The sequence below is a fragment of the Petaurus breviceps genome, unplaced genomic scaffold (assembly GCF_028583685.1).
Source record: "Petaurus breviceps papuanus isolate PSGF00001 unplaced genomic scaffold, PetGlider_PUasm1.0 90734, whole genome shotgun sequence".
NCBI classification, from domain to species: domain Eukaryota; kingdom Metazoa; phylum Chordata; class Mammalia; order Diprotodontia; family Petauridae; genus Petaurus; species Petaurus breviceps.
In genome coordinates this window covers 284,488-311,161 of record NW_027187327.1, presented here as the reverse complement: position 1 = coordinate 311,161, position 26,674 = coordinate 284,488, and the positions used below count along the sequence as shown (strand labels likewise).

At 38.7% G+C, this 26,674-nt stretch overlaps 1 long non-coding RNA gene and 2 pseudogenes across 1 annotated transcript in view; 2 read left to right on the top strand and 1 right to left on the bottom strand.

The window, feature by feature from the left end:
- The window catches only part of LOC138145291 (uncharacterized), a 171,336-nt gene that overhangs the window by 72,380 nt on the left and 72,282 nt on the right, over positions 1-26,674 (bottom strand). The gene's annotated exons all lie outside the window — the stretch shown is intronic.
- Positions 21,232-22,027, top strand: LOC138145290 (small ribosomal subunit protein uS15-like; annotated as a pseudogene).
- LOC138145289 (E3 ubiquitin-protein ligase RBX1 pseudogene) lies at positions 24,541-25,055 on the top strand (annotated as a pseudogene).

The window sequence follows — 26,674 nt, the reverse complement described above, 5'->3', positions numbered from 1 at the left end:
TTTATTAATAACAAACAAAAAATAATTTTCTACCTGGAAAGTTCTTTACAAGGCACTAGAAATTAATAAAAAATGGAATTATTTTGCCAGTCTCTCCATTTAATAGTTGGGTCACCTGTGTGGGCCTCAGCTTCCTCATTACTATGAGGGACAGCTAAAGTAAGTAAACTAAAAATCTGTTCTAGCTTTGACAAAATGTGTTTTCCTGAGTTGGTGCAGGCTTCACCCTGTTGCAATATGACCAAGGGCTTTGGACTGACAGTCACGAAACTTAGTTTGAGACCGCAACATCTGTAGCTCTGCCAGATTTCAACTTCACAGAACAAGATGCCCCTCTTGGGATACACTGATCACTTCTCATCTAAACCACCTTACTATTTAACTCAAGGCTTAGATGTCACCTCCCTTAGCCTCCTCTCCAGTCAGATTGGAGGAATCTCTAAAGGGTGGGGTACTAAACTCCTCCCAAATCTTTCTTTTATTATAAAAGGCAGAAATTGTTCTTTGGGATTCTCCACCTGCAGAACTACCAGGTATGCCCTGGTATCCTTCACCTCTTTCTGGCTTCCTGTTGTACATCATCTTTCCTCATTAGATTGGAAGCTCCTTGAGGGCAAGGGCTGTCTTTCTTTTTCTTATTTATATCCTGAGTACTTATCACAGTGCCTGCCACATAGCAGGTATTTCATAGATGTTTATTGAATTCAATTGGATTCTAGTCCCAATTCTGCCACTAACCAATTGTGTGATATCTCTAGGCTTTAGGTTTCTGTATACATCTTTAAGGGAGAGGGTATAGACTGCTGGTGAGCATGTGCAGTGTGCATGTATGTCCATGTGATACTTAAGAGGAAATCTCTATGTGAATTTAGGAACATGTGCAGACATTCTGTAGCTGATTCTGTTCTATCAAGCACACAATGAAGAGAGCTCTTTTTGATTGGCTGAAGAAACAATATGGGTACATAGAAAAGGCAAAAACCAGGTGGCACAGTGAATAGAGCACCGGCCCTGGAGTCAGGAGGACCTAAGCTCAAACCTAGCCTCAGACACTTAACACTTACTAGCTGTGTGACCTTGGGCAAGTCACTTGACCCCAATTGCCCTTCCTTCTCCCCTCCAAAAAGAAAAAAAAAAAGGCAGTAACGAGTCAAAGTAAGTCTCTTCCTCTGGTCCTTTCCAACCTGGGTGGTAGACTAGAAGGAAGATGAAAGAGATCAGAGAAGAAGGATGAGCTACTTTGAGACTCCATGTAGGGAAGGGATCTCAGGTCCCTCTCACTAGAGCTTACATAAAGCCAAGAGTATCTATTCTTTGCTGTCTTTAGGTGAAAGGGATTAGAAATGACTACAAATTAGTGAGTTTTAAAATGTAGAGATGGTCCAAGAGTGGAATCTATGCCAAGATTTCCTGGAACTCAGATGGTGAGGAGCAAAGTCCTGAGTAACTCTGCTTGGTCTGGCCAGAAATAATAGAGATGCAGACTCATTCATCAATTGGTCATGCCACATTTGGAAATGAAATTAATTTTTAAATAAGGAGAGGGGAGGGAGAGTATGCTATGAAGAAACTGTGTTAAGTTTGAGGTCATTATCCCTGGGGAGCAAGGGAGTAAATGATCTGCCCCTACATTTTAGGGAGAAGCATGTGTAACTCTGTTCTTGATACATCTTTGCAGTAAATACCCCTTTGAAAAGTGAATGAATACTAAATGGTTAAATGGAATTGTAGTGCTAATCATTGGTGGTTTAAGTTAGGAGCTCAAGTCAATAGCTTCTAAAGAAGAAATTACCCTGACCCCTCAGGGGTTCTGTTGGACCCCTAAGAAGGATATGTAGCCAACCTCTTTCTCTAAGAGTAAGCTCACTCTTTGAGGATCTTACTTCATATAAAATGATAGAGTTGAACTAGATAGCCAGTGAGGTTTCTTCTTGGTCTAAAGGCCTATGATTCAACCTTTTACAACCTGAATTTGCGAACTACCGTGTTTCCCCGATAATAAGACACTGTCTTATTAATTTTTTTAGAAAGAAAAACACCAGAGGGCTTATTTTCAGGGGAGGGCTTATGTTGTCCTGCCTCAGCTCTCCTCCGTGGCACTGCTCTCAATGGCGCCAGCAAGCAAATCACTGGGGAAGAACAGGATGACGCGCTCACTGCTGCAGCTCTGATTGGATGCAGCTCGGAGCGCAGCATGCGTTTCACCCGGGGGCAGGGGGGAGGGTGCATACAGAGGGTACCATAATGTAGCGTGTAGTGCAGGGGATCACCTTCACTACAGTAGCAATCTCAATAGGGCTTATTTTCGGGGGAGGGCTTATTTTAGAGGAATCTTACACAGTAAGGGGAGGGCTTATTTTTGGGATAGGTCTTATTATCGGGGAAACACGGTAAGAGGTGCTTATTCACTTTACAAAAGGATTCACCTCCAAAGTTTACTTAGATAGCAAGCTCCTCTAGCACATTCAATCCATGATTCAATTTACAAGAATGTGTTCTACACACAACTTTTTCCAGAATGCATATAGCTGGGAGAAATATAACTATAGCTACCAGGAAACTACATATAGCAGTTATAAGGCAAACAAGTGTCCCACATTTGAGTGCATTATCCGGTCTAATATCATGGACAGTACCTGACCAGAGTATATATGCCTGTTCTCACTCACAAGGACTTGAAAATCTGCCTTTCTAGATAATCTTTGCAATGGGTACCTGTAAGACATATAACACTAGCACACAGCAGGACTACTAGTACAGGTTCCTTCTTGATCTGGTCACACAAGAGGTACAGGAAGACAGCTTTGAAAGAGTTAATAATCTTACTTTATTCTAGTCTAGTCTTCTCACAAGGGTTGCTGATAATGGGAGTACAACTCCTACAGTATTCCCTAATCACCCTTCTCTCAGGGGCAGGTGAGAATCAGGGGCAACTACCCCGACATCTCAATGGGGATCTATGGAGACAGTCACACTCATGCACTCTCCTAAATCCCCTCAGGTCCAATGGGGGCCAGTTGAGGCAAACACAGATTCCCCCCAAGTCTTGATGGGGGCCAGTCAAGGCCCACACAATACTCCAGCTTGTGCACTGAACCCTAAGTGTTCCCCAACTCTTGACAAGTGCCCACTTACTTTATGGGGCAACAGACAAAGAAGGCATATTGCCAGCAACAGCCTCATAAGTTTATATCACCTCATCCCTATATCTCACTGTTAGTCACAGTGGATGTTTATAATTTAAGCACAAATGTTCATATTATTTATCGTTATATAATACTGTGCAAGTGTGGTAGAGATGTTTTGAACCATAATCATGAGAATTCATATCTTATGCCTGGAAACAAGAGATCATTATGTCTATGGATCCGAAGAAACTGAACTCTAAGAAATAATAACAAAATCCACTTTATACACACTAAAATCCACTTTACTTACAGTACCCTACATATTGTTTTCCTGGAAGAAGAATGGGAATGGGTTTATCTATTTTCACTTTAGAAAAGAACCACTCTTCAGAAGATAAATTAAAATGTTTTTCTAAGAAATCTAGAATTTTTATTAACCGTTTTGGGGGAAGCCAGAGACTTCTAAGTAATGTGAATCACCATTTTCTAGCCAACATTTGACTCACTGATGATATAACTGATCATGGAGCTTCCATTAACTTAAGTTGCTCACTTTTAATAACATAAAGTATTAATCAGGTCATCTTTCCTTCCCAAGAAGCCCTAAGAGATGGTTAGATCAATGCTTCCCAACACAAACTATACAATGGAGCAAAAGATACATAAATTATCTCATGGAAATCCCCTTGCTCTCAACCAAAAAGAAAGAAGAATTCAAGAGTGGAAAAAGTAAGGCATAAAGTAAGGATATTTAGGGGGGCACAGCTAGGTGGCACAGTAAGTAGAGAACCAGCCCTGGAGCCAGGAGGACTTGAGTTCGAATTTGACCTCAGACATTTAACACTTACTAGCCATGTGACCTTGGGCAAGTCACTTAACCCCAATTGCCCTGCCTTCCCCCTCCAAAAAAAAAGCAAAAAAAAAAGTAAGGATATTTGATAATACATATTTTCCTTAAGACTAGAAAAATTGCTTACAATCTGGAACCAGTCTATAGATTGGCAGCTAAAAAATATTGGACTATAGAGTAGTGAATATCCATTCATTGTTTTGACTTCTTAAAGAAACTGGACCACCTGGAGTCTCTCTAGGCCTACAAATATAGCACCCACATCACCATGGAACCACACAGAGCTATCTTAAGCCTTATATTTAGGAACCAGATGTGGCAATTAAGAAAGTACCTCTGAATGTCATATACTTGCTCCCCATTGTTCCTTTGAATTTTAGCTACCTTCACACGTCATCTTTGTTTGGGTCTTCTATATCAGAGTCTTTCTTTAACAACGATCCTTACTTTCCCTTGGTGTTTACTGTAAGTGTGACCTTGGGCAAGTTATCTGCCCTCTCTGGGCTTCAGTTTTCTCACCTGTAAAATGATGAAGTTGAACCACATGACCTCTGAGGACCTTTCTGGCTTTAGATCTAAGATTTTTAATAATATATATTTCAAACTCAATTATCTGTCTTATTACATAAGCTCATCATATTTTTGCTGAACTGATTGAATTCAAGAAATAATTATAAAAGTATCTACTTTGTTCAAGATACAAAGACAAAAAAATAAAATAAACAAAATTTATATATATATATATTAAAGTCCTGAAATACATTATCTCATCTGAGTCTCAAGGGAACCTCCACCAGGTAGATGCTAAAAATACAATTATCTCAATTTTATAGGCTTTGAAATTGAGGCTCAGAAAGGTTAATTCACATGCCTAAGGTAACATGTCAGTGGTGGGATTTGAATCCAGGTCATCTTGACTCAGTCTCCAACTTTCTATCACTCCATCAAACAGATCAGAAATGATCATATATAATTTATAGGAGGTTAAAAGCATGGCCTGAAAGATCTGAGGAGTTAGAATATTTGTTTACCAAGGTCTATTCTTTCATTCATATGGTAAAATCACAGAGCTGATAATGAGTGAGAAGTTCTTTTTGTAAAATGGGTTCTTCAGTCATTTCAATCATGTCTGACTCTTCATGGGGTTTTCTTGGCAAAGATACTGGAGTGGTTTGCCATTTCCTCCTCTAGCTCTTTTTTACAGATGAGGAACTGAGGCAAACAGGGTTAAATAACTTGCCTTGGGTCACACAGTTAAGAAGTGTCTGAGGCCAGATTTGAACCCATGAAGATTAGCCTTCTTGATTCCAAGCCCAGTTTTTATCCACTTTGCCTCTTAGCTATCCTTTTTGCAAAGTACAAAAGTACTATCGTCCTCATCTTATGTGATTGTATTTTAGGAAGTAGGGGGAGAGTCTTGAGCTGCAAAGCCCATCATGATCTCTCTTCTCAGTTATAGCCTAGCCAGGAAATCCCCGATAAAATTCCTAGCAGTGTTCCTCATTTGTGTTTCCCTCCAACTCTTCCAGACAGCTCAGGCCCACTTGAAACAAAAGCAAGTATCACAAAAATAATGCCTCCCTACTATCAAGGAGAGTTGTAGCACCCCATCTCTGACTTCTTTCTTTAATTTCTATGAAAAATCTCATTTATAACTTATATTCTTACTCTTCACTCACTTAACCACAGATATATTTTTATTGGCAAGGGCATTATTTCTTTTTTTTTTTTGCATGGGCATTATTTCTTTCAAGCCCTGAGATTGGTTTCTAAATACTAATTTGCACAGCAGTATTTCTGTAAGACATGAAAAATGAAATGCTCCCATGTGTAATTATTATTATTTGCAATTGCAGGTTTCAGTCTCCACATTGATTGCTCCCTGGGGCATTAGTGTTCTAACAGTATATGTAGCAATAAAAGGCATTAGAGAATTTCCAGATTTCTTTTGGAATGCTCTGAGTGAGGACTATTTCTTTCCGACCACCCCTCTTGCCAAATGCAGAAGCAACATATAACAAATTTTCATAGAGAAAGGAGAAAACTGCTCAACTCCTTCTATATTGTTTTGACTTATTTTAATTCCAGTTCACTTCTTGCCCCACTGAGTGAGTGCAATTAGACAAAACTGGGTAGCCAAAGGAGGTACAAATGGTGGACCACTTAGACCATAGGAGTATCAGAGTATCGAAGGGGCAATGGAAAAAAAAATGAGGACCACTGGAGAGAAAGCCCAGAGCAGAATATGTAGCCATTTACAGGTTGTCTTGCTTATTCAAATGTTAGCTTCTTGAGGGCAGGGACCATTTTTTGTATCCCCAGTTCTTAGTAAAGAGCTAAGACACCGTCTGGAACACAGTAAGGGCTTAAAATCTGCTTATTAACTGAACAGCTGAGTGGGTATGAGAACAAGTTAATAGCAGGTGGGAGGCTTGTTAAGCAGTAAATGAGAAGGAAAGGTGGGATATCAGGATCCCAAGGACAAGAGAGAAGCTATTAGGTACCAAACCCAGGAACCTGAACAAGGCTACGGAGACAGTCAAATTCATGAAGGAAGTGACATCCAAGAGAAGTGTCCAATACTCAGTTAGAGGGAGACATTCTCCCATTTAACTCCTAATAAACAGTACACAGAACTGCACCAGATAGGATAATTGTAAAGATACTTTATTAAATTTAAGAAATACATATATCTAATGGAATGTAAGTATCTTTAGGAAAGGGATTATATCTGATCCTGCTTTGTCATCATCTCCCCCCCAAGCCCCACCCTCCAGTGCCTTTCACAGAATAGATTCTTAAGTACTTACTGGGGGCATCTGGGTGGCACAGTAGATAGAGCACTGGGCCTGGAATCAGGAAGACTGAGTTCAAATCCAGTCTCAGACACTTACTAACTATGTGAACCTGGGCAAGTCATTTCACCCTGTTTGCCAAAGTTTCCTCATCTGTCAAATAAGCTGGAGTAGGAAATGGCAAACCACTCCAATATCTCTGCCCAGAAAACCCCAAATGGGGTCACAAAGAGTCAGACACAACTGAACAAAAACAACAAATACTTGATCAGACAGATGAATGAATGGATATTAAGATAAGAAGAGAAACATGTAAAATATAGGAAGGGAAGAAAATATGTGTATTTTAAGACGTGTTCTTTTAAGAAAACTGTGTCAACATATCTGAATGTACATAACATATAAAATAAGTATGGGATTCAGGGATTTACTTACTTTACTAGAGAAATTCACTTCTGAGTTCCTTTAAATTGTCACCCTAAACATTTAATTTAACCTATTAGAGCCTCAGGTTCCTGATCTGTAAAATGGAAATCATAATGGGACCAACCTTTCAGGGCTGTGAGGATATAAAGCAATGACATCAAACTCAAATAGAAAAGAATACTAAATCATAAATAAGGATCCCTGTAGGCTACATATTAACTTAGAAAGCCACATATTAATATTATCTATGTTTTATTGTATTTTATTTATTTTATTAAGTATTTCCCCATTACATTTTAATCTGATTTGGGCCATACTTGGGAGGATTGTGGGCCATGTACAGTCCATGGATGCTATGTCTGACGCCTCTGATGTAGGATATATAATTTCATTAAACTTAAAATGATAAGTAAATTATCTGTTGCTGTTGTCTCAATCTTCTCTTTTTAACTGGGGTTCAGACAGAAACAGTTCTGAGACAGGATGCCATCCTACCATTATTCCTTTATTTTTAATGGGTTTTTTGTTTGTTTTGCTTTTTGAAGAGGGGAGGGCAGGGCAATTGGGGTTAAGTGACTTGCCCAAGGTCACATGGCTAGTAAGTGTTAAATGTCTGAGGCCGGATTTGAACTCAGGTCCTCCTGACTCCAGGGCCGGTGCTCTACTCACTGTGCCACCTAGCCACCCCATTTTCAATGTTTAGTGGTCAGTGCTTGGCACAGTGCCTGGCAGAGAGTAGGAGCTTCATAAATGCTTGTTTACTTGATTATTGTACATGAAGATAATGCTTTTTTGTAAGCTAAGTAAATTCTAGGGTATAAGCTCATCCTCTCACTGAGAGCATAGCATCCTCTGTATAATTCTAGAGGAAGACAGGACAACAAGAATGATTCACATCTCGTCTTACTCCCATCTGATTTTGGTTTCCTCCACCAGGTCTCCATTATCATCCCCATCCTCATTATCAAGCTTCCCCTGGTTTATTTCAGTTAAATTCTTCCATTGGCATACAGTTTTTCAGAGACTCATCGACTACATGAGGTAGACCTGTAACTGTTTCTTCTTTATTCCTCCTACTTCCAGGTTAGTCAGGACATTGAAGCAAGGAATTGAGAGCTGGAAAGGACTTTCAAAATCACCTCCTCCTTATGTAGGATTTTAGTGGTCCCCTTATTTTACAGATGAGAAAGCTGAGATCCAGAAAAGTGAAATCCCAAAGGACAATTGATTGTAAGGGTGAAAAGGCCAGTATGCTTCTGTCCTTGGGCAGTATACAACAACTGCACTAAAAGAGAAAGATTATCATGGCCCCAAACTTTCGGTTGGCAAAGCTCATCATCATAGCTTAACCTTGAGAATGAATAGCTGTTGTGAGCCAGTGGAGCAGAAGACCAGAAGGAGAGAAGGGTGTCACTCATATTGATGGAATGAGCTAAAGATAATGGGATTGTGCACAAAATCCCCTGAGCAATGAGAGTTCAGGAGAGTTTCCCCAAAAATATTTTTAAGTTTTCAGTTAAACAGTTTCAGTAACAGCTTGCTTAATTCTGAATAAATAAGCAAGCTGATTGTCTCTTCTTCTACAAATCTTAACTCCAGTGCCAAAAGGAATTTATATCAGCATGCAGCTTAATTGTACGTTTTCACCAAGCAAAATAATGTGGTAGCAAATAGCTAATAACCTCAAAAAGTATTTCTTCCACCATCCCTTAATCCTCTCACCTCTTCCCACATACACAGAAGGCATGTGAAAACTTGCCCAGGAGTGTTTTCAGTCAGGATTCATTTTTGCAATATGTCTTCTGTCCCTGTGGACTTAACCATTCCCACATGCCTTCCTGTTTAAGCTCTCCCATATCTAAATACAGAGCAATGGGGGAAGATGGAGAAATGAAAAGAATACATTTTTAAGGACTAAATGTATTGATATGCATGCCATATGAATGTCTGACTTCTAAACACAGTTTTAAAAGAGCCCTTTTCCAGGACTTTATATAGTGTTACCCATACCCAAGACTTTCCATTTTAAAAAAATGCTCATAAATAATTAGTTTATAATTTATTCAAATGAAATTCAGAATGTATTACAATTTTTATAATAACACACAATTCTTAAATGTGCAAGAAAATTATATTGACAATAATCTATTAATAAAATTCTTCCTATGAAAATTATATTGAGAAATCTGATGATTATCATTTTTTTAAACTTCCACAGGGGGAAATATTGTCTAACATTAAGTTTGTATATTTTGCATTCATAAGCACAAGGAAACAACTCATCAACCCACTGACAGTGATGTTTACCAGTTGTACTTGTGTTGAGATTGGGCACACTCCAACTCAAATTTGATGTTGCCATACTGTATTAAATAACAACTATGCCTCATACACTGTCAGTTGAGAAGTTGCTGAGTTAGTTTTGCTTTCACTGACGTTGATTTGAACTTTGTTTCCATTTTTTTTTAAATGGATGCATCTATGAGGGAATTTTATTTGGTAATATCTACTAATACTATATGTGTATGTAATAGATATACATATATTACACATACATACAAAAACATATATATGTATATATGTGTGTGTCTTTGTATATATTTATATATTTTTTTCATCTCTCACAATCTGTGGTCTCATACATCCTATAAAAGAATAACCTATAATTTGGAAAATTCTCCTCTAAAGTAATTAGCCCTCTCTATGCATTCCTCAAAGTATTGATAGTTAATAACAATAATAATAATAGCTATTATTTATGTAGAGCTTTAAGGTTTTCCAAGTACATTTCAAATATTATCTCATTTTATCCTCACAACAATCCTGGGAGGTAGATGCTATCACTACAACCATTTTATAGATGAGGAAAGTAAGACAAATTGAGGCAAAGTGTTACCGTCTAGTAAATGTCCGAGGTCAAATCTGAGCTCAGGTCTTCCTGACTCCCTGTCCAATACTCTGTCCATTGCACCATGGAGCTGTCTAGCTATATTTAATATTTAAATGCCCCCAGTGGATCTCTGATCTTATTGATATTAATACTACTTCCAATGAAACAGATCACAAATCATCCATGCCTTCCCATCCCATCTGTGTCCTAAAATTTTGCCCAACATACTGGAAGCCTTTCTCACTTCCTCCTAGTATCAAAGGAGCATGTGAGCACTTTGTGAGTTATTCTTATCTCATGACCAGGCAGTCTTCTTTTTCACTCATGACATGACTTCTTTTCAATTCATTGTTTGTAATGTGATACCACCTGTTCATGCCTGCCACTTACCTTTCTGTTGCCTATTGGGTGATCCTCTATTTCATTGCGTCGAAGGTTATTCTGTTCCATGACTCATAGTTATGCAACATGGGTAGAATACCAATAGTAAAAAGATGGGAGTTTGTTTCTAGAAAAAGACTGGGATCATTAAAAAGAACTTCGCAATTTCCCAAAGGCAATCCAGGCCATTGTCCTCCTCCTATTTAGTTCTGGACCTAACTGATCGTTCATTGTCAGTATCTATCCAAGAAAAAAATGTATTGATAGACAAGGTTCATTTAGCTTCAATTTTTTCTTTGTTTGTTTTCTGGTTTGTTGTGAGGATGTCAAGATCATTACCATGAACTTCATCTAGCAATTCACCCATTGTTTGGTCACTCACTGAATGAAAATATATTTATTAAAAGCCTACTATTTTCCAGGCACTAGGTTAGGTATTAGAGATATAACTAGCAATGAATGAAATAATCCTTACTCAAAATGAATTTACAGCCTAATGGGCAAGACAGACATTAAATATGTAAGTATATACAGAATAAATAGAAAGTGGTTAAATACAAGAAAGTTTGAAAGGGGAGGGGAAAAAGTAGTTGAGGTGATCAGGGAAAGCTTCATATAGAAGCTGATCCTTGGGTTGCATCTTGAAGAGCAGGATTCCATGAGGCACAGGGAAGGAGGGAGTTAATTCAAGTCATGGAGTATGACCAGAGCAAAAGCAGAGATGGAAGGGGGGGGGGGGGGGGGGGGGGGGGGGCGGGGGGGGGTGGGGGGGTAGGGGAGGAATGTCATGTGACAGGGATAAAGAGAAGTTTGTTTGACTAGATTGCAGAGTGCTGGGAGGAGAGTAATGTCCAATAAGGACATTATTGCTAGATTGAGACAGGGTTGTGAAGAGCTTTAAAAACTAAAAAGTTTATATTTTATTCTTGAAGCAATAGGAAACCACTGAACTATATTGAGTACAGGAGAGAACATGGTGAGATCTTCATCTAAGGAAAGTTACTTTGGTACCAGTGTATAGGATAGATTGAAATGGTGAGAGACTTGAGGCAGTGGGGTCAAATAAGTGGTTGTCACAATAAAGTAAGAGAATCTGAACTAAAGGTAGTAGTTGTCTGAACAGGGAGTAGTTAGATGCAAGAGACAGATGTTGAAGAGGAAAGATAGAACAACTGACTAGAAATGTGGAGTGAGTGAGAGTGAAGAGAGCAAAATAACAAGGTTAGAAACCTGGAAGACTGTAAGGATGGTGGTGCCTTTAAGAGAAATAAAGAAGAAAAAAGAGTGAGTTTGGAAGGAAAGAAGTTGACTTCTATTTTGACCAGGTTGAGTCTGAGATGTCTTTGGGACATCCACTTTTAAATGATCAATCGATAATTGTTGGTGTGAGACTGTAGCTCAGGGGGAAAACTGGAGCTGGATATATAGATCTGAGTCATTGGCACAGGTATGGTAATTAAAACTATGGGACCTGATAAAGTCACCAAGAAAATGAACATAGCTAGAGAAGAGTTGGGTAACTAAGAAGGACCTAACTCTTAGAACACCAACAGCTAAATTAATATTTACAGATTGTCTAAAAATACTAATTCTTAGTATCTTCTGCTCCTTTTTTCCCAATTCTGTCACTGCCACTGAAAAAATAAAAGGTGGTCATACAGGACTGAGGGGTATTTTTCTTATATTTTAATTTGTTTCATGAATTGTCATGGCCAAAGAATTAATCACTAATTAGTCAGGCTATTGATCATAAGCTTCTCCACTCCTAGCTTGGCTGGTCCCTTGTACTCCCAGTGTGGTCTGTCCTATTAGACTTTGAGCTATTGACAAAGTCTAGGAAAAATGAGAGCTCTCCACAGAATGATTAGGCATCAGAGTAGGATTTTTGTGGAGGTGATAAGCATACCATGTTTCCCCGATAATAAGACCTATCCCGAAAATAAGCCCTCCCCTTACTGTGTAAGATTCCTCTAAAATAAGCCCTCCCCCGAAAATAAGCCCTATTGAGATTGCTACTGTAGTGAAGGTGATCCCCTGCACTACACGCTATATTACGGTACCCTCTATATGCACTGTTCCCCCTCCCAGGTGAAACGCACGCTGCGCTCCGAGCTGCATCCTATCAGAGCTGCAGCAGTGAGCGCGTCATTCTGTTCTTCCCCAGTGATTTGCTTATTGAATAAAGGTACATTTTTTTGTTCACATTTACCTGTTTATTAAAATTGCTGTCAATGTTCATTAAAATAAGCCCTCCCCTGAAAATAAGCCCTCTGGTGTTTTTCTTTCCAAAAAAAATAATAAGACAGTGTCTTGTTATCGGGGAAACATGGTACTATCTTGAAATATTTATTTACAAAGCTGGCCTCCTCCCTGAGGAAAGATTATTAAATCCCCTGTCTTCCAACAGAAATAAGCAAATAAAGTCTGTTTTCCCAATGAGCATTGTTTTATCTCGTATCATGTTTAACTTAGGTGAAATTAGTACTTATTAAGAAGAGAAAAAAATAAATCCCATTATGACAGATGTTCAGATGAGATGCCAAGGGTCAGTCTGATTTGTTTTGTAGGAAGAATAAAAGTATCTTCCTGCCCTTTCATTTTCTGTTGCATTAGAGTTGTGAAAATTTAAAAAAGGTCCCTAGTTTATAGAAAAGATTTACATTTTTTCCATAAACCATTCTCCCTAGGATAATCCCCAATCAAGGATAATTCATGTGAAGATAGATGACTAAGACCCCATTCTCAAGGAATTTACAATTTAGTTGGGGGAAAAGACATTAATATATAGTCATCCATAAAAATCAGGCATCCTGCCAAATTCTTTGCCATTGCCTGACTCATGATATAAGACTTGATCTCCTTCCTAAGGACATTAATCCACTCAGTTTGGGAACGCTGCTTGGAACTGAACTGTCCTGCTCTGGTGGATGAGTACATCACACTTACCCTACTGAATTTAACTGGCCCCAAACCATGCACTGCCTTAGCATCTTATAGAAAAACAAATGCCTCAGGAGGTGGTGGATTCCTCTTCCTTAGACATATTCAGACAGAAGATAGATGACTATTCATCAATTATGTTATAGTGGGGATTCCTTTTAGGTATGGGTTTCCAGGCAGTGTGATATCGGGGATAAAAAGCTGTTCTAAGTCAGGAAGACCCAGGTTCAAGTCTTATCTCTGACACTTACTGGCTATGTGTAATTGTGGGCAAGTCACTTAACTTCTCAGGGCTATAGGCAACTCTCAAAGAGTATAAGTTGAAGAGGAAGTGGAGACCTGCTTTGGAAGGGGGGATTTCCTCATCTAGAAAGTCTTTATTTCAATAAAACTACAGGTCCAGTCCCATTCCTCATCCTACAGGTTGGACAAAGGAGTATTATAGTGTCTTCCAACTCTTAATATCTGTCATTTTGTGATTCTCTGTTCCTATCCAGCCATCCAAGGAAACTTGAGCCTAGCCAGACCTCTCTCCAGCCATCCTGCCACTCTTCCTATCATTCCCACCAAACCAGACCTCCAGAGACCCTCCCCTCCTTCTGTAGGGAATTAACCAACTCAGTTCTGACACTCTGCCCCAGAACTGAGCTTTTGTAATTAGTAGTTAAGTAAACACAAACATGTAACCTACCACATCTGTCAACTAGCCTCCATTCCCCCTACCTGTGCTCTACCCTCTGCTAGAATGTAAGGACTTTGAGGACAAGAATTGGCTCATTTTCATATTTGTATCACCATCAGAGTGTCTGGTACATAGTAAGTGCTTAATACATCTTTCATTCATGCATTCATCATTCATAAATGAAAGCCACTAATGGAAATTGGGACATAGAGTCCTTTCCCCTCCATATTCAGAGGAGCACATGCCCATTCTGTGCCAGGAAGGGAAGAATTAGACAGATTATAACTTATAGTTTCTGTCAGAAGTGAAAAACAGCCAGGCGGCAAATTGGCACTGTTCTAATTTTCAATTTGCATATTTGAGGAATTACAACTTTGGAATGAATCCCTTTGATTTAGCTCTCCAAGCACCTTTCATTGCCAAGTATGGTACCCTGAGGAATTAACACTGTACTTCCCTTCTCCCTGTTAAGTAGCACATTAAATACCTCATTAGTCCCTTTCTCTCATCACAGGTGGGAGCCTGTGGACAGAGACACTACTTCAGAACTGTCCTTCCTCCCATGGGTTCTAAAGGTATAAAGACAAAAATGAAAAAAACAGCCTCTACCCTCAAGAAGCTTCCACATTATTGGAAGGAAATAAAACTGATAATCAAATCAAGATAATTTGAGGAGTAAAGAGCACTAATGACTAGGCATTTCATAAAAGACTCCCTGAAGGAAAGAGATACCTCCTGGCCTGAGCCTTGCAGCTTAGGATTCTAAAATGTGGAGGTGAAAAGGGAGCATATTCAATGCTGTGCAAAGGCAAGATTTGGGAGATGGAATGCTGAGCTCTAGGAACCACAAGTAGATAACAACTTGGTTGGAATGCAGAGTAATTTAAATGAGAATAGAAAAGCCCGAGTGAAACTATGTGAAAGGTTTTTAATGCTAGACTGGAGAATTTGTATTAGATCCTAGGGGCAATAGGGAGGCATTAATGATCCTTCATCAAGAGAGTGAGATAGTGGTCAGACCTGTGCTTTAGGAAGATTATTTTGGCAGGTGAGTAAAGGATCTGACAGTTCATTTCACTGGTTCAGTCATCAAATCAATATTAATAAAACAATGGTCACCATAAATATCCTTTCATTCTCTTTTATCTAGTCCTTAGCTCTATGTGATAGGAATGGGACCCAAAAAAAAATCTCTTTCTACAAAAATTATGTCAGTCAACAATCAGTGATTATTATTATTATATAATAATATTTTATTTAATATTTAATTATAATTATATAATTGATTATTATTTATTGATTATACAAATTAATTAAAATATTTAATAATTATTATTATTCAGTACTTACTATGTGGGGGTGGGTGGGTATTCAGGGAGGACTACCACCTGAGATGTGAGGGCTTGCCAGCCCTTTTCAGAGATGTTAATCCACCTTTGGGGTCCTGTCAGCTTAACTTACATCTATGATTCCAAGATGTTATAGCATGCTTAGTGGCCACACCTCTATAAAACCATCTCAGCAGATGAGCTTAAGCCAGGATAAGGGTAACTGGCAGACCTCAAACCCATCAGTGAGTTCAGGAGATCAGGATGAGAACAATTTATTCCAAAAGCCAAGAAGGCAGTCAAAGCAGGCACTGTGTAACACTTAGAGCTTGGTCATCAACTGCATCCTGAGTCACAGCATTTGCCTCACAGGACTGTTGTAAAGATCTCATGAAATTATATATGTATTGCCCTGCCTTGGTACTGCCAAGGATGCTGGAAATGGCTACCTGGGTTATTTTTATGCAAAAGTATTAGAGCATTTTCCATTTTTTTTGGTTGTGGGAAATTGTCCTAACCTGTAGACTGGTGTTAAGGAGCTTATGAGATATGGACACTACCCTTTGACCCCCAGGTTAAGCATTGTGGGAAATCTGAGCCACCCAAGAGATAAAGAACATGGCAGATCTAGCAGTAGTTAAAATAGTGGGAGAAAGGAGGGAGCTTCTCAGATAAGGACTCACTCCCATCACAAAAAGAAGAGATGGGGACTAGAAGGGTGGAAGCTCAAGATGGGTAGCAGAAGTGGCCAAATATGAATTCAGTCTATGTTAGTGTCTGTGGAAGATGTAGATGCAGATACTCTTATTCCAAAGCAGTGGTGACATTGAAGGAAGAGAGAAATCCATAAAAGAAACTAAGGGATCCGGGCTGCGAGTAGATGGGCATTGAAGCTGAAAGTTTGTGATATCCACCAGTCAGGATGTCAGCAGGATATGTGAACCTTATTTCATTGAACAAACCTCTGGCTCAGTTGTCTGCGAATGACAAATTGCAAGAATAGCTATCTGAAGATGGACTGCAAGAAGTGATGTAAGGCAAGAAATAAGATGGTGATGCTAAAAGGTCAAAGGGTCAGCCCCCAGAAGACACACTACTGTGGAAACAAAGGCAAAAGTCAGAAGTGTGCAGTGGATTTTTTTTGCCCCATTCCTAACACACAGAGCTAAGAGAGAATGTAAGGGCATTCACGGTGACCATTGTTTTATCAGTATTGTAACAACCAGTTAATGGTTCTGCACATTGTACCAGGAAGTAGTTGGTACAGGGCATATGATGATTCTATGGCCATGAAAGCTTTACATGATGACTTTGGATAAAATCAAGGAAGGATCCTAGATCTGGCAAGAAACAGATTTTACAGATGTCACTAAAAAGTGTGAGGTTTATGATGTCTGTGTGCAAAGAAAAACACTACCAAGCTAAGCTACACATTTGGAAAATACAAGTACTAAGAAATCTCAGGCACTTGTTTCCATTCACTTTCAATCACTGGAAGAAGATAATAAGAACATTAGCTGGTTTTTAGTGATAACTATTTCACAAGATGTACATAGGCATAGTCATCCTGGAGCCAGAAAGTTTCTAGGGTACCTAAAATGTATTTGTGGGTAAAATATTTCTCAATGTACAGATTTCCTGCCCAAATCCATTTGAACTGAGGCAAAGGTTTTGAAAACATACTGGTAAGATGTTAGTTTTGACTAGCATCAAGAAGTCTAAAAGTGCACCTTACAAACTCAAAGACACCCATAGGTTCAATGTTTCAACCCTGAAAAGCATTTTGGGGACACTGAAACTGAAAGAAAAATCTTAGTGAAGCCAGCTGTGACATTCCTAATACACATGTACAATTCCACCAGGGATTGAGCCATAGACTTTACACTGAACCTGCTGATGGTGAGAACCAAAACCACTCATTGGCATGTGCATTAGTCTATGAGGTTAGAGAGACCACAGACACTCACAACCAATAAATCTTTTGGCTGAGAGATATTACCTAGCTATGACTTTAGCTCAGGGGAGCTCTGACAGCAACAAATGATAGTGTGATGCCAAAAATTCATTGTCAAATGTTCAGTAAGGACAGAGTTTTGCTAAGAAATCTTGGGATTCATGGGACACATGAATTAGTAGATTAATCTAAAGTTATCTTGGGCCTAATTGGGGAGAAATTGAGCAATTTCCCCATTTATAGAGTAGTAAATGCACTTTGGTAACGCTTCTAGCCAATTTGAATCTACTACAAGTTCAAGTTTAGAAATTCATGACTAGAGTTCTGATGGAGGACTGTAGCACTTCTGTGTAAGTGTCATAAATGTATTGTAGACATATTTGTCTTTTAGCGATGTATAATTTTCTGGTTTATTTCTTTGTGTTATATGTTCTATTTGCGCAAGACTTGCATGCTTTATTATTCTGTAAGCCTACTGATGTTGCTAATGCTTTGTTTATTTCTCTTTTATGCACATTTGCTAGTATCCTGTGGATCTGCATGGACTACTGGGCTATGTGCATGTAATATGCCTTGCTTTTAATTTAGATCTAAATTAAATTTAGACACTGGAGCAATCTGCCAAATGATGCTTTATTCTGTGCTATGTCTATTGAATGAATTGTTGATTATCTGGTCTGTTGAGTTAATCATCCTTATTCTGTTAAGGGCTGGTGCTTATTTTGATGCTATGATGCATAATTGCAGATGTCAAATGTACTTGTAATGATTTTTCAAGGGACTATGGAATTTATGACCCTGGGAAGGAATATAATAATGGGTTGGCATTTTCAGAAAGATCAGCACACTGGAGATGGATGTGTGATGGTTTTCAAGCAGAAGTGTCCCAGCACTTTACCCTTTCTCAACACCCACCTTTCCCACCAATACCACCCCTTCCTTCCTCTCCCCCAGGATTTACACTAAACTAGGAGCTGGTAGAAGGAAATGAATATGACTGTCCTCGCAGCTAAGAAACTGTGAATAAATGAAGTCATCCAAGAGGAAGAAAACATGCTGGCACCAATGCACCAAAACAAGAAGGGAACAGGAGTTGCTGGGATAGGAGCTGCTACCACAAAAAGCAGCAGAGCTAGAGACAAGAAGAATAGATACTTCAGAGATATGCCATCAGCCACAACGCTAGCTTGGCAGATAATGTACAAGATGTTTTTGTATGAACACTGTGCCACTGAAACCATTCCATGGACCGCAGACCAGTGAGAGATAATTCTTTTCTATGTAAACTGTTATTCAAACTTTAAATATCATAATATGCTATAATATAACAGTATGAAAGGCAACATGATGTAATGGATAGATAGCCAGTCTGAGAAGCAGGAGATCTGGGTTTGAGTTCTGCCTCTGATATCTACTGGTTGTGTGACCCTGAATAAGTCATTTAACCTTTTAATGGTTCCAGGAAACTCTCTAAGACTATAATTTACAAAGTGGATTCTGATTTGGATTGGTAGAGGGAGATTCTTCATCAGGAGTTCCCAAACCAATGAAATAACAGATTGAGTCTCAGCTCCTCCATCAGTATTTTGACAGAAGTAGTCTAGCATATTTACCTTTTCAATTGGTCCATAAAATAAAGTAACTTATTGAGAAAGAGAATTATGTTCCTTATTTTTCAGACACATCTCCTTAATTACTAATTGTAGAAATCATATAGGGATGTTACCAGAATAATATCAATTGACATTTATATAGCACGGTAAAGTTTGCAAATTGTTCTACATACATCTCATTTGAGCCTCACAACAATCCTGTGAGACAGGCATAATAATCATAATTACTAATCTTTATATAGCATTCACTATATGTCAGGCATTGTGCTAAGCACTTTAAAAATACTATCTCATTTGGACCTCACAACAACCCTTAGAAATAGATATTATTATTATTATTTTCCCCATTTTACAGATGATGAAACTGAGGCAAACAGAGGCACAGGGTCACACGGTAAAGTGTCTGAGATCAGATTTGAACTCACTACAAACCCTATCATCTCTCATTTGCAAAAGAGAAAACAAAGTCTCAGAGAAGATGGATAACTGGTCAGTGATCACATAGCTACTAAGTGCTAGAGGGAAAATTTGAACAAATGTCTGTCCTCTAACTCCCTATTGGATATTCTGGCCATTCAATCTACCATTCATGTAGCAAGGCATTTCCTTACTTCTTTTCCTCCAGATGAAATAGTCTTTGCCCCTCCAATGTCCTCTCAAGCTGTTGAAGAGAAGCAGAGATAGCTTCCTACCTCTTTCAGGACAGTCCGTCACAACATTTGGGGATTTGGCCTTGTCTCCCTTACTCTCAGGTCATGTAAGACTCTGGGCTAAGATTCCCCTCCCACATCAGAACTTAGACCTGAGCTGATGTCCCTGCTTGAGGCACCCATCCTTAAAAATGCTACAATCTCTTCTTCAGCCATCTGTACCCAGTGTAACTTGGTTGTTTTTTTATGAGGCAGATTTATCTCCAAAATCGTTGTTAAAGGAGGTGCTAGGAGTCGCTCTGCCTGAGTAACTGTGTTATCATTTAAATTTATCTTATCAAAACAAGAATCCAGCTGCTTTCGGAGGGAAGTTAACAAATGTTCAGGAAATCAATGGGCTGGCTACTTCAGTTAAGTATACACTGAATAAATTATGACAGATTATATAATCTAGAGCTAGGTTACTAAGGGAGAGAAGAGTTAGCAACGTGTTCCCTGCTGCCCCTCCTTGGGAGGACAGGAGAAGGAGAAAAAGGGAAGCAGCTCCACCAAATCCAAAGAAAGGCCATTTTACAGTCACATTTCCTTTAGCCTAGCATAAGGTTCCAAGGGATGAGTGGCTTTTCCTAGTAAGTAATTTAAATGATGTATTGCTTGCTAAATTGTTTATAGTTTCTAATGGGTTATTGTGAGGTATTATGCAAATTAAAAGTTATTGGTCTCCTGTAAATAACAAAAAGGATCTCAAAATATTTATCCAATGATTTATAACTCCTCAGGTGATCGAAGAAGGTAATTTGGCTCATTCCTTGAATTTCATGAATTGGGATAATTTTTTAAAAAGCTGGTTTTACATGCTAAAAATACCCCAAAATGAAAGTCATTCCATCCTTATACATTATGCCTCCACTGCTATTTCAAATATTCAGGATATACTTTTTCTTTTATTTTTAATGCTTAGTATAATATGTGCAGCTCAGATCAATGAAATAGCTTTTGCTTGAAGGTCATTTGCTTATTGTGCTCACTAAATACTGAAAGTCAAAATTCTTCTTTAATTTGAACCCACAAAATGGAACCTAAAGTTGTTGAGAGTTTCAGTGTGATTTTTACATTGCTTTACTTTTCAAAGGCATTTATTTTATTTAATAACATTGGATTCTATACCACTGGGATAAAAGTTTCCAACAATACCCTTGATCTTTTCCTCTTCTATCCTGCTAAACAACTTTGCCTTCTCCTGGAAGATGACTGGCTGCTTGGTGATCTTCTATTTGCCCTGGGCTTTGTAGTAACCCAGACGCATAACATCAGCGATGGAGGTAGTGCCTTTTTTTTTTTTTTTACGTTGTTAGCCCTTTTCTGCTCCCTGATCAATGTCCACAGGTTATCAGAGTTGACATTTGGGAAAAAGCAATGGTTTTTCTTCAAGTAGTAATGCTGCATCCCAACCTTCCCAAATACATAGGATATCTAAGTTGATTTGATAGTGATAGCCAAGACCACCTGTATTGCCTTGGCCCCCAAAGTGCTTCAGGGACTTACCCTATGAGTCCATGGTCATGGTGAATATGCCAGGAAGCTTCACTTCTTCAGTATGTAAGGAAAGGAAACTGTGTAGCAAATTTGGGAAGAAGAGAAGAGTGAGGTATAAAGTAAGGCTCTCTACTACTGCCTTATAAATGATGGTGTTCTCTCTTTTGCTACTCAAATGTCACCATCATGAGTTGCATGCAAGTTCCTGTGAAGGGCTTGTCCCAGGTGGCTCTGTCACACTGCCAAGGCATGCCCACGTGGCTGAAGCTTACTTCAGATGATGTTAAAGAACAGATCTACAAGCTGGCCAAGAAGGGCCTGATGCCCTCCAGATTGATGTGATCCTGAGGGTTTCTTATGGCATGGAACAAATATGCTTTATAACTGGCAACAAAATTTTGAGAATTCTAAAGTTCAAGGGATTTGCCCCTGATCTTCCAAAAGATCTTTATCACCTGATCAAGAAAGTTGTTGCTGTTTGAAAGCATCTTGAGAGAAACAGAAAGGATAAGGATTCTAAATTCCATCTGATTCTTAACAAGAGTCAAATTCACCAGTTGGCTCAGTATTACAAAACCAAGACAGTGCTCCCGCACAATTGGAAATATGAATCATCTGCTGCCTCCACTCTTGTTACATAAATTTTGGTTTATGTAGTAAAATAATAAAGTCACATCTAACTGAAAAAATAAATAAATGATGGTGTTCATGTCTACCTTTGAGAAATGTCTCATCACAGTCTTTGTACCCCCATGTCTACCAAATTGTCCTGCAAAGGATCATTATGCAGCACTGTTTAGGCATTTCTAAGTAGATGGGATGCTGGAGATGGATGCCCCTGGATTTCAGATAGAAATTCTACAGTTTTCTCCTCATGCACCCTGAATATGGGGCTCGTGGAATCTGACTTGTGGAAGCTGCCACTTCCCATCCTAAAATATTGGGAGATGGAAGGAGAAGAAGCCAAGATGAGGGAGGCTGGGAGGCACAGGAGCAAGAGAAACAGAGAACAGAGAAAGGAAAAGAAATATTAAGTCAAAAGCAAAGAAGCCACGGAAAATAGTTTCCATGGTAGCAGGAGAGATCATTAGTGCAAGACTCAAAACATGAAGCATGCCTGAGTCTATCCAACTTCTCAGGGTTAGAACCAAGTTAGAAATTTTCCATTTACCTTTTTTCCTTCCCTCTCTCTTTTTTTGAGAGGTATGTGCCTGATACTTCCTGGTGAGAGATTTTTCTCAGTTTCTTAAAAAAAACTGTTTATCTTTCTTTTTACTTTATCACTTGGGAAGGCAATTGTGATTAACATTGTTAACCATAATCTGTGTGTGGCACTGGTCAAAAACGGTGGATAGGGGCAATTGTGCTGAGAAAAGTAGAAAGATAGGTTTAAAACTGGCATTTCCCCAGAATGCTATCTATGGCTGAGGGCTCAGAGAAGTAGTAGAATACTATTGATACATTTTTATAACTTATCAGAGCAGAGATATTAATTACTACACTAGAACCCCTGTAAGTCAGGAGTTCTTTACCTTTTTGTGTGTCATGAACTCCTTTGGCAATCTGATGAAGCTTAAAGGTCCCTTCTAAGAATAACATTTTTAAACTTAGAAAATACATGGGATGACAAAGAAAACCAATTATATTAAAATATGATTATCAAAATATTTTTAAAAACAAATTCACAGACTATAGGTTAAGAACCCCTGCTTGATGATTTTCTGATGATTTCAGAAAAACCTAGGAAGGCATATGAACTGATGCAAAGAAAAGTGAGCAGAACAGGAGAACATTGTACAAGAACAGCAGTATTGTAACAATGACCAACTGTGAAAGAGTGAACTCTTCTGATCAAGACAATGATCCAGGACAATTCCAAAGGACCCATGATGAAAGCTGCAATCCACCTCCAGAAAGAGAACTAATGAACTCTGACTACAGATCAAAGTATAATTTTTAAACTTTTTTTCTTGTTTTTGTGTGTACGTGTTTTCTTTTGCAACATGGCTAATATGGAAATATGTTTTGCATGACTTCACATGTATAATCCATATCATATTGCTTGCCTTCTCAAGGGGTGGGGGAGAAGTGGGAGGGAGAAAGAATTTGGAACTCAAAGTTTTTTAAGATGAATGTTAAAATGTGTATACATATATGTGGGAAATATTTAATTAAATAAATAAAAAGATATTTAAAAAAAAGAACTCCTGCTCCAGGTAGTGAATGGGAAGCAATGATCAAGATGGCTTAAGTAAATGAGCTACTAGTGAGGCAGAGATTCCGCCATTTTCCTTTCCATTGTTTCTATCTGCCTGGCTCGAAAGGAGTCACACCTCCAAAGAAGAGGTCGAAGGAGTAGCTGGGAGCGGGGAACCATGCCTTCATTATACTATACAATTCTTTTTACTGATATTCTGTGGCCTAATCACAGCACACTTCTTCCTTGTCCTTTGGGTGAACCACAACTTAAATTCTTGGTGATATTCCATGACTCACAGCATCACCAGAATATTTTTTATTTAAAGTTTGAAAAAGTTGACCTTTGCTTCAGGGAAAAACTTGGGAGGTCATTAAAAGTATCATAAAATTCCCAAAGGCAAGCCAAATTGTTCTCCTCCTGTTCTACCCTGGGCCCGTGATTATCTCTACAATCTTTCTCCAAGATATACAAACCATTAGACCAGTTTTGTGATTTGTCCATCCAACTACATGTCTCAGTCTGGATGATAAGCATTTTTCATACTCTTGTTATTTTTTTTCAATATTCTGGGACTTATGTAGTCAACACAACATTATCCACCAACAAGAACATTTGGAGGACTTTACCATCTACAAGGAATCATTCTACCATTTGGACTATACACTGGACATTCTCTATGACTGTGGGAAACACTTTGTCAAGTATCTATCTCCTGGTTTTATTCCTTGCTTGAAACCAATCATCAGAGGACCATTGAACAAAATCACCCTTGTTATTACATTTTCAAAGAATCTTTTATAGTTGACACATTCATATGGGATCTTCTATGATCTTTTTGAGCCATTGGTAAACTAGAGCCTGCAGATTAAATCTGTCCTGCTGCTGGTTTTTATATAACTCATGAACTGAAGTTTGCCTGTACAAAAAGAGATGGAAACAAATGTCATCTGATGGGTCATATCAAAACAAGCAGCAGTCTGTATTTGGTCCCTGAGTCATAGTTTGCTCACCCCTAGTCTGCGTCTTTCAGACAATTGTGTGACTATAAAAATCAGGTTTTTTGCAGAGTATCATTTGTGAAAATTGTACAGTCTCTTCTCATCTCATCTTTAAGGAAGCCCAAGATGCATGTATAAATTTATCTCAAAAATACTCTATAAAGGACTCGCTTTCCAAAATGGCAGTAGTGATGGATGTGCACACCTCCAGTGGCACCAACAGTGGCACCGACAAGAAGTGCTTTAAAGTGAAAAAGTGGAATGCAGTGGCCCTCTGGGCCTGGGATATTGTGGTTGACAACTGTGCCATCTGCAGGAACCACATTATGGACCTTTGTATAGGATGTCAAGCCAACCAGGCATCTGCCACCTCTGAAGAATGTACTGCCGCATGGGGAGTCTGCAATCACACCTTCCACTTCCACTCCATCTCCCACTGGTTCAAAACCAGGCAGGTGTGCCCGCTGGACAAAAGAGAGTGGGAGTTTCAAAAGTATGGGCATTAGAAAAAGCACCTTCTTCCTCAAGATTATCACTTTTGTTCACCACTATATGACTTGCTGTGCTATTGCCTGATTAATTATACATGAGTTAAAGCCAGTCTTGGGTCTTGTGTGCAGCGTCTCTCATGTTTGGTGTTACTGCCACCATATTGTATTATGTGTGAAATACAGCCCTGTTGGATCCAAGGAGCTGCCCATCTCTCACTTGTGTAACTAGAATGACTGGGATACAAAGATCTTCTCTTCCCAGACTCAATTAAAATCTTTGAAGTGTAAAAAAAAAAAAATACTCCATAAAGGTGGAAAATTGAGTTTGTGGGTACATAATTAGTGAAATTTTCTAAGTCACTTTGTTTGAGTAATAATAAAGGTTATTCTTTCCCAAACATTCAATGTCTTATCATCTTTCAAACTTCTTAGGAACTGATCCCTCTATGCCCTCAAAATTTTGTTCCTTCCAAGGTGGACTTTTAGGGGCAGCTAGGTGGCACAGTGAATAGAGTACCGGCCCTGGAGTCAGGAGGACCTGAGTTCAAATCCAGGCCTCAGACACTTAACACAAAACTAGCCATGTGACCTTGGGCAAGTCACTTAACCCCAATTTCCCTCCAAAAAAAAAAGCAAAAAAAATTTAGTCAGGAGGACCAAGATAGATTTTTCTGTGTATAACTGGTCTAATTTAGCTTCTCTTCATCTGTTTTCTTTAGTGCAATTTCTACTTTCTCATGGTGAGTAATTTTTTATTACTTAAACAAATACTACTCTGCTCTTCTGGAGCCATGATCCTTCAAAATTTATGGTGAGAGATGATAAGTTGTAAGGGATTTCTAGAAGACCCCTTGGTAGGAAAAAAAAAAAGACTTCTCCTTCTGAAAGTTGAGATGAATCAGAAAAGAGACCCAAACATGAAACTCTCTACAGTTAGTTTAACTTCTACCATCTTGATCCTGAGTGCTCAATAATAGCTGAAATTCTACTCACTGAAGTTCCTCAAAAAGAACAAAGCAGCCATTGAGAACCTTTCCTGCCTCTGAGTCTGACATATTGCTTGTTCTATTATGGCACCAAAACTAAAGTACATTGACAGTGTATATCTTAGCTTGAATGGTAGACTTGTATGCATTTGTCTTATTCCCCCATCCTATCTCTTTCAGAGTACTAACTATACATATCTTTTTATAATAACAATAGGTAGTACTCATATAGTGCCTTAAGGTTTATAAAGTGCTTTACAAATATCATATTTGATTCCCCACAAAAACTCTAGGAGATAGATGCTATTATGATTTCCATTTTACAGATGAGGAAACTGAGTCAGACAGGGGTTAAATAACTTGCCCAAGGTCCAACAGCTAGTAAGTATCTGAGGCCAGATTTAAACTCAGGTCTTCCTAACTCCAGACTCAGTTCTCTATCTACTATACCCCCAAAGCTGCCTCCTACAACCCATCATATTATGCCTTGGCTCAGATGTAGTAAACACATACTAAGAGTTTCTTGAGTAGAAGAAAATTAATTTCTCAGCTTCAATACTGCAAGAATCTGTAATGTTCTATTATTGGTATGAGTACTCTTTTGACTGAAGCTAGTTGAGACTCCCCTCACCACACCTACCTGATAATTTTATGGATAGCCTGGAGAGTTGTTGACCAAAAAAAAAAAAGTTTTATCTCTGTTGTCAATGCAGTGATAAGCCTGAATTTAGCTAAGCTTGGCTTTAGACAACACACATATATTACATTACCAGGCCCATACCTGAAATCTTTCCAGCCTGGTAGGCCTTTTAGAGTTCTCTAGCAA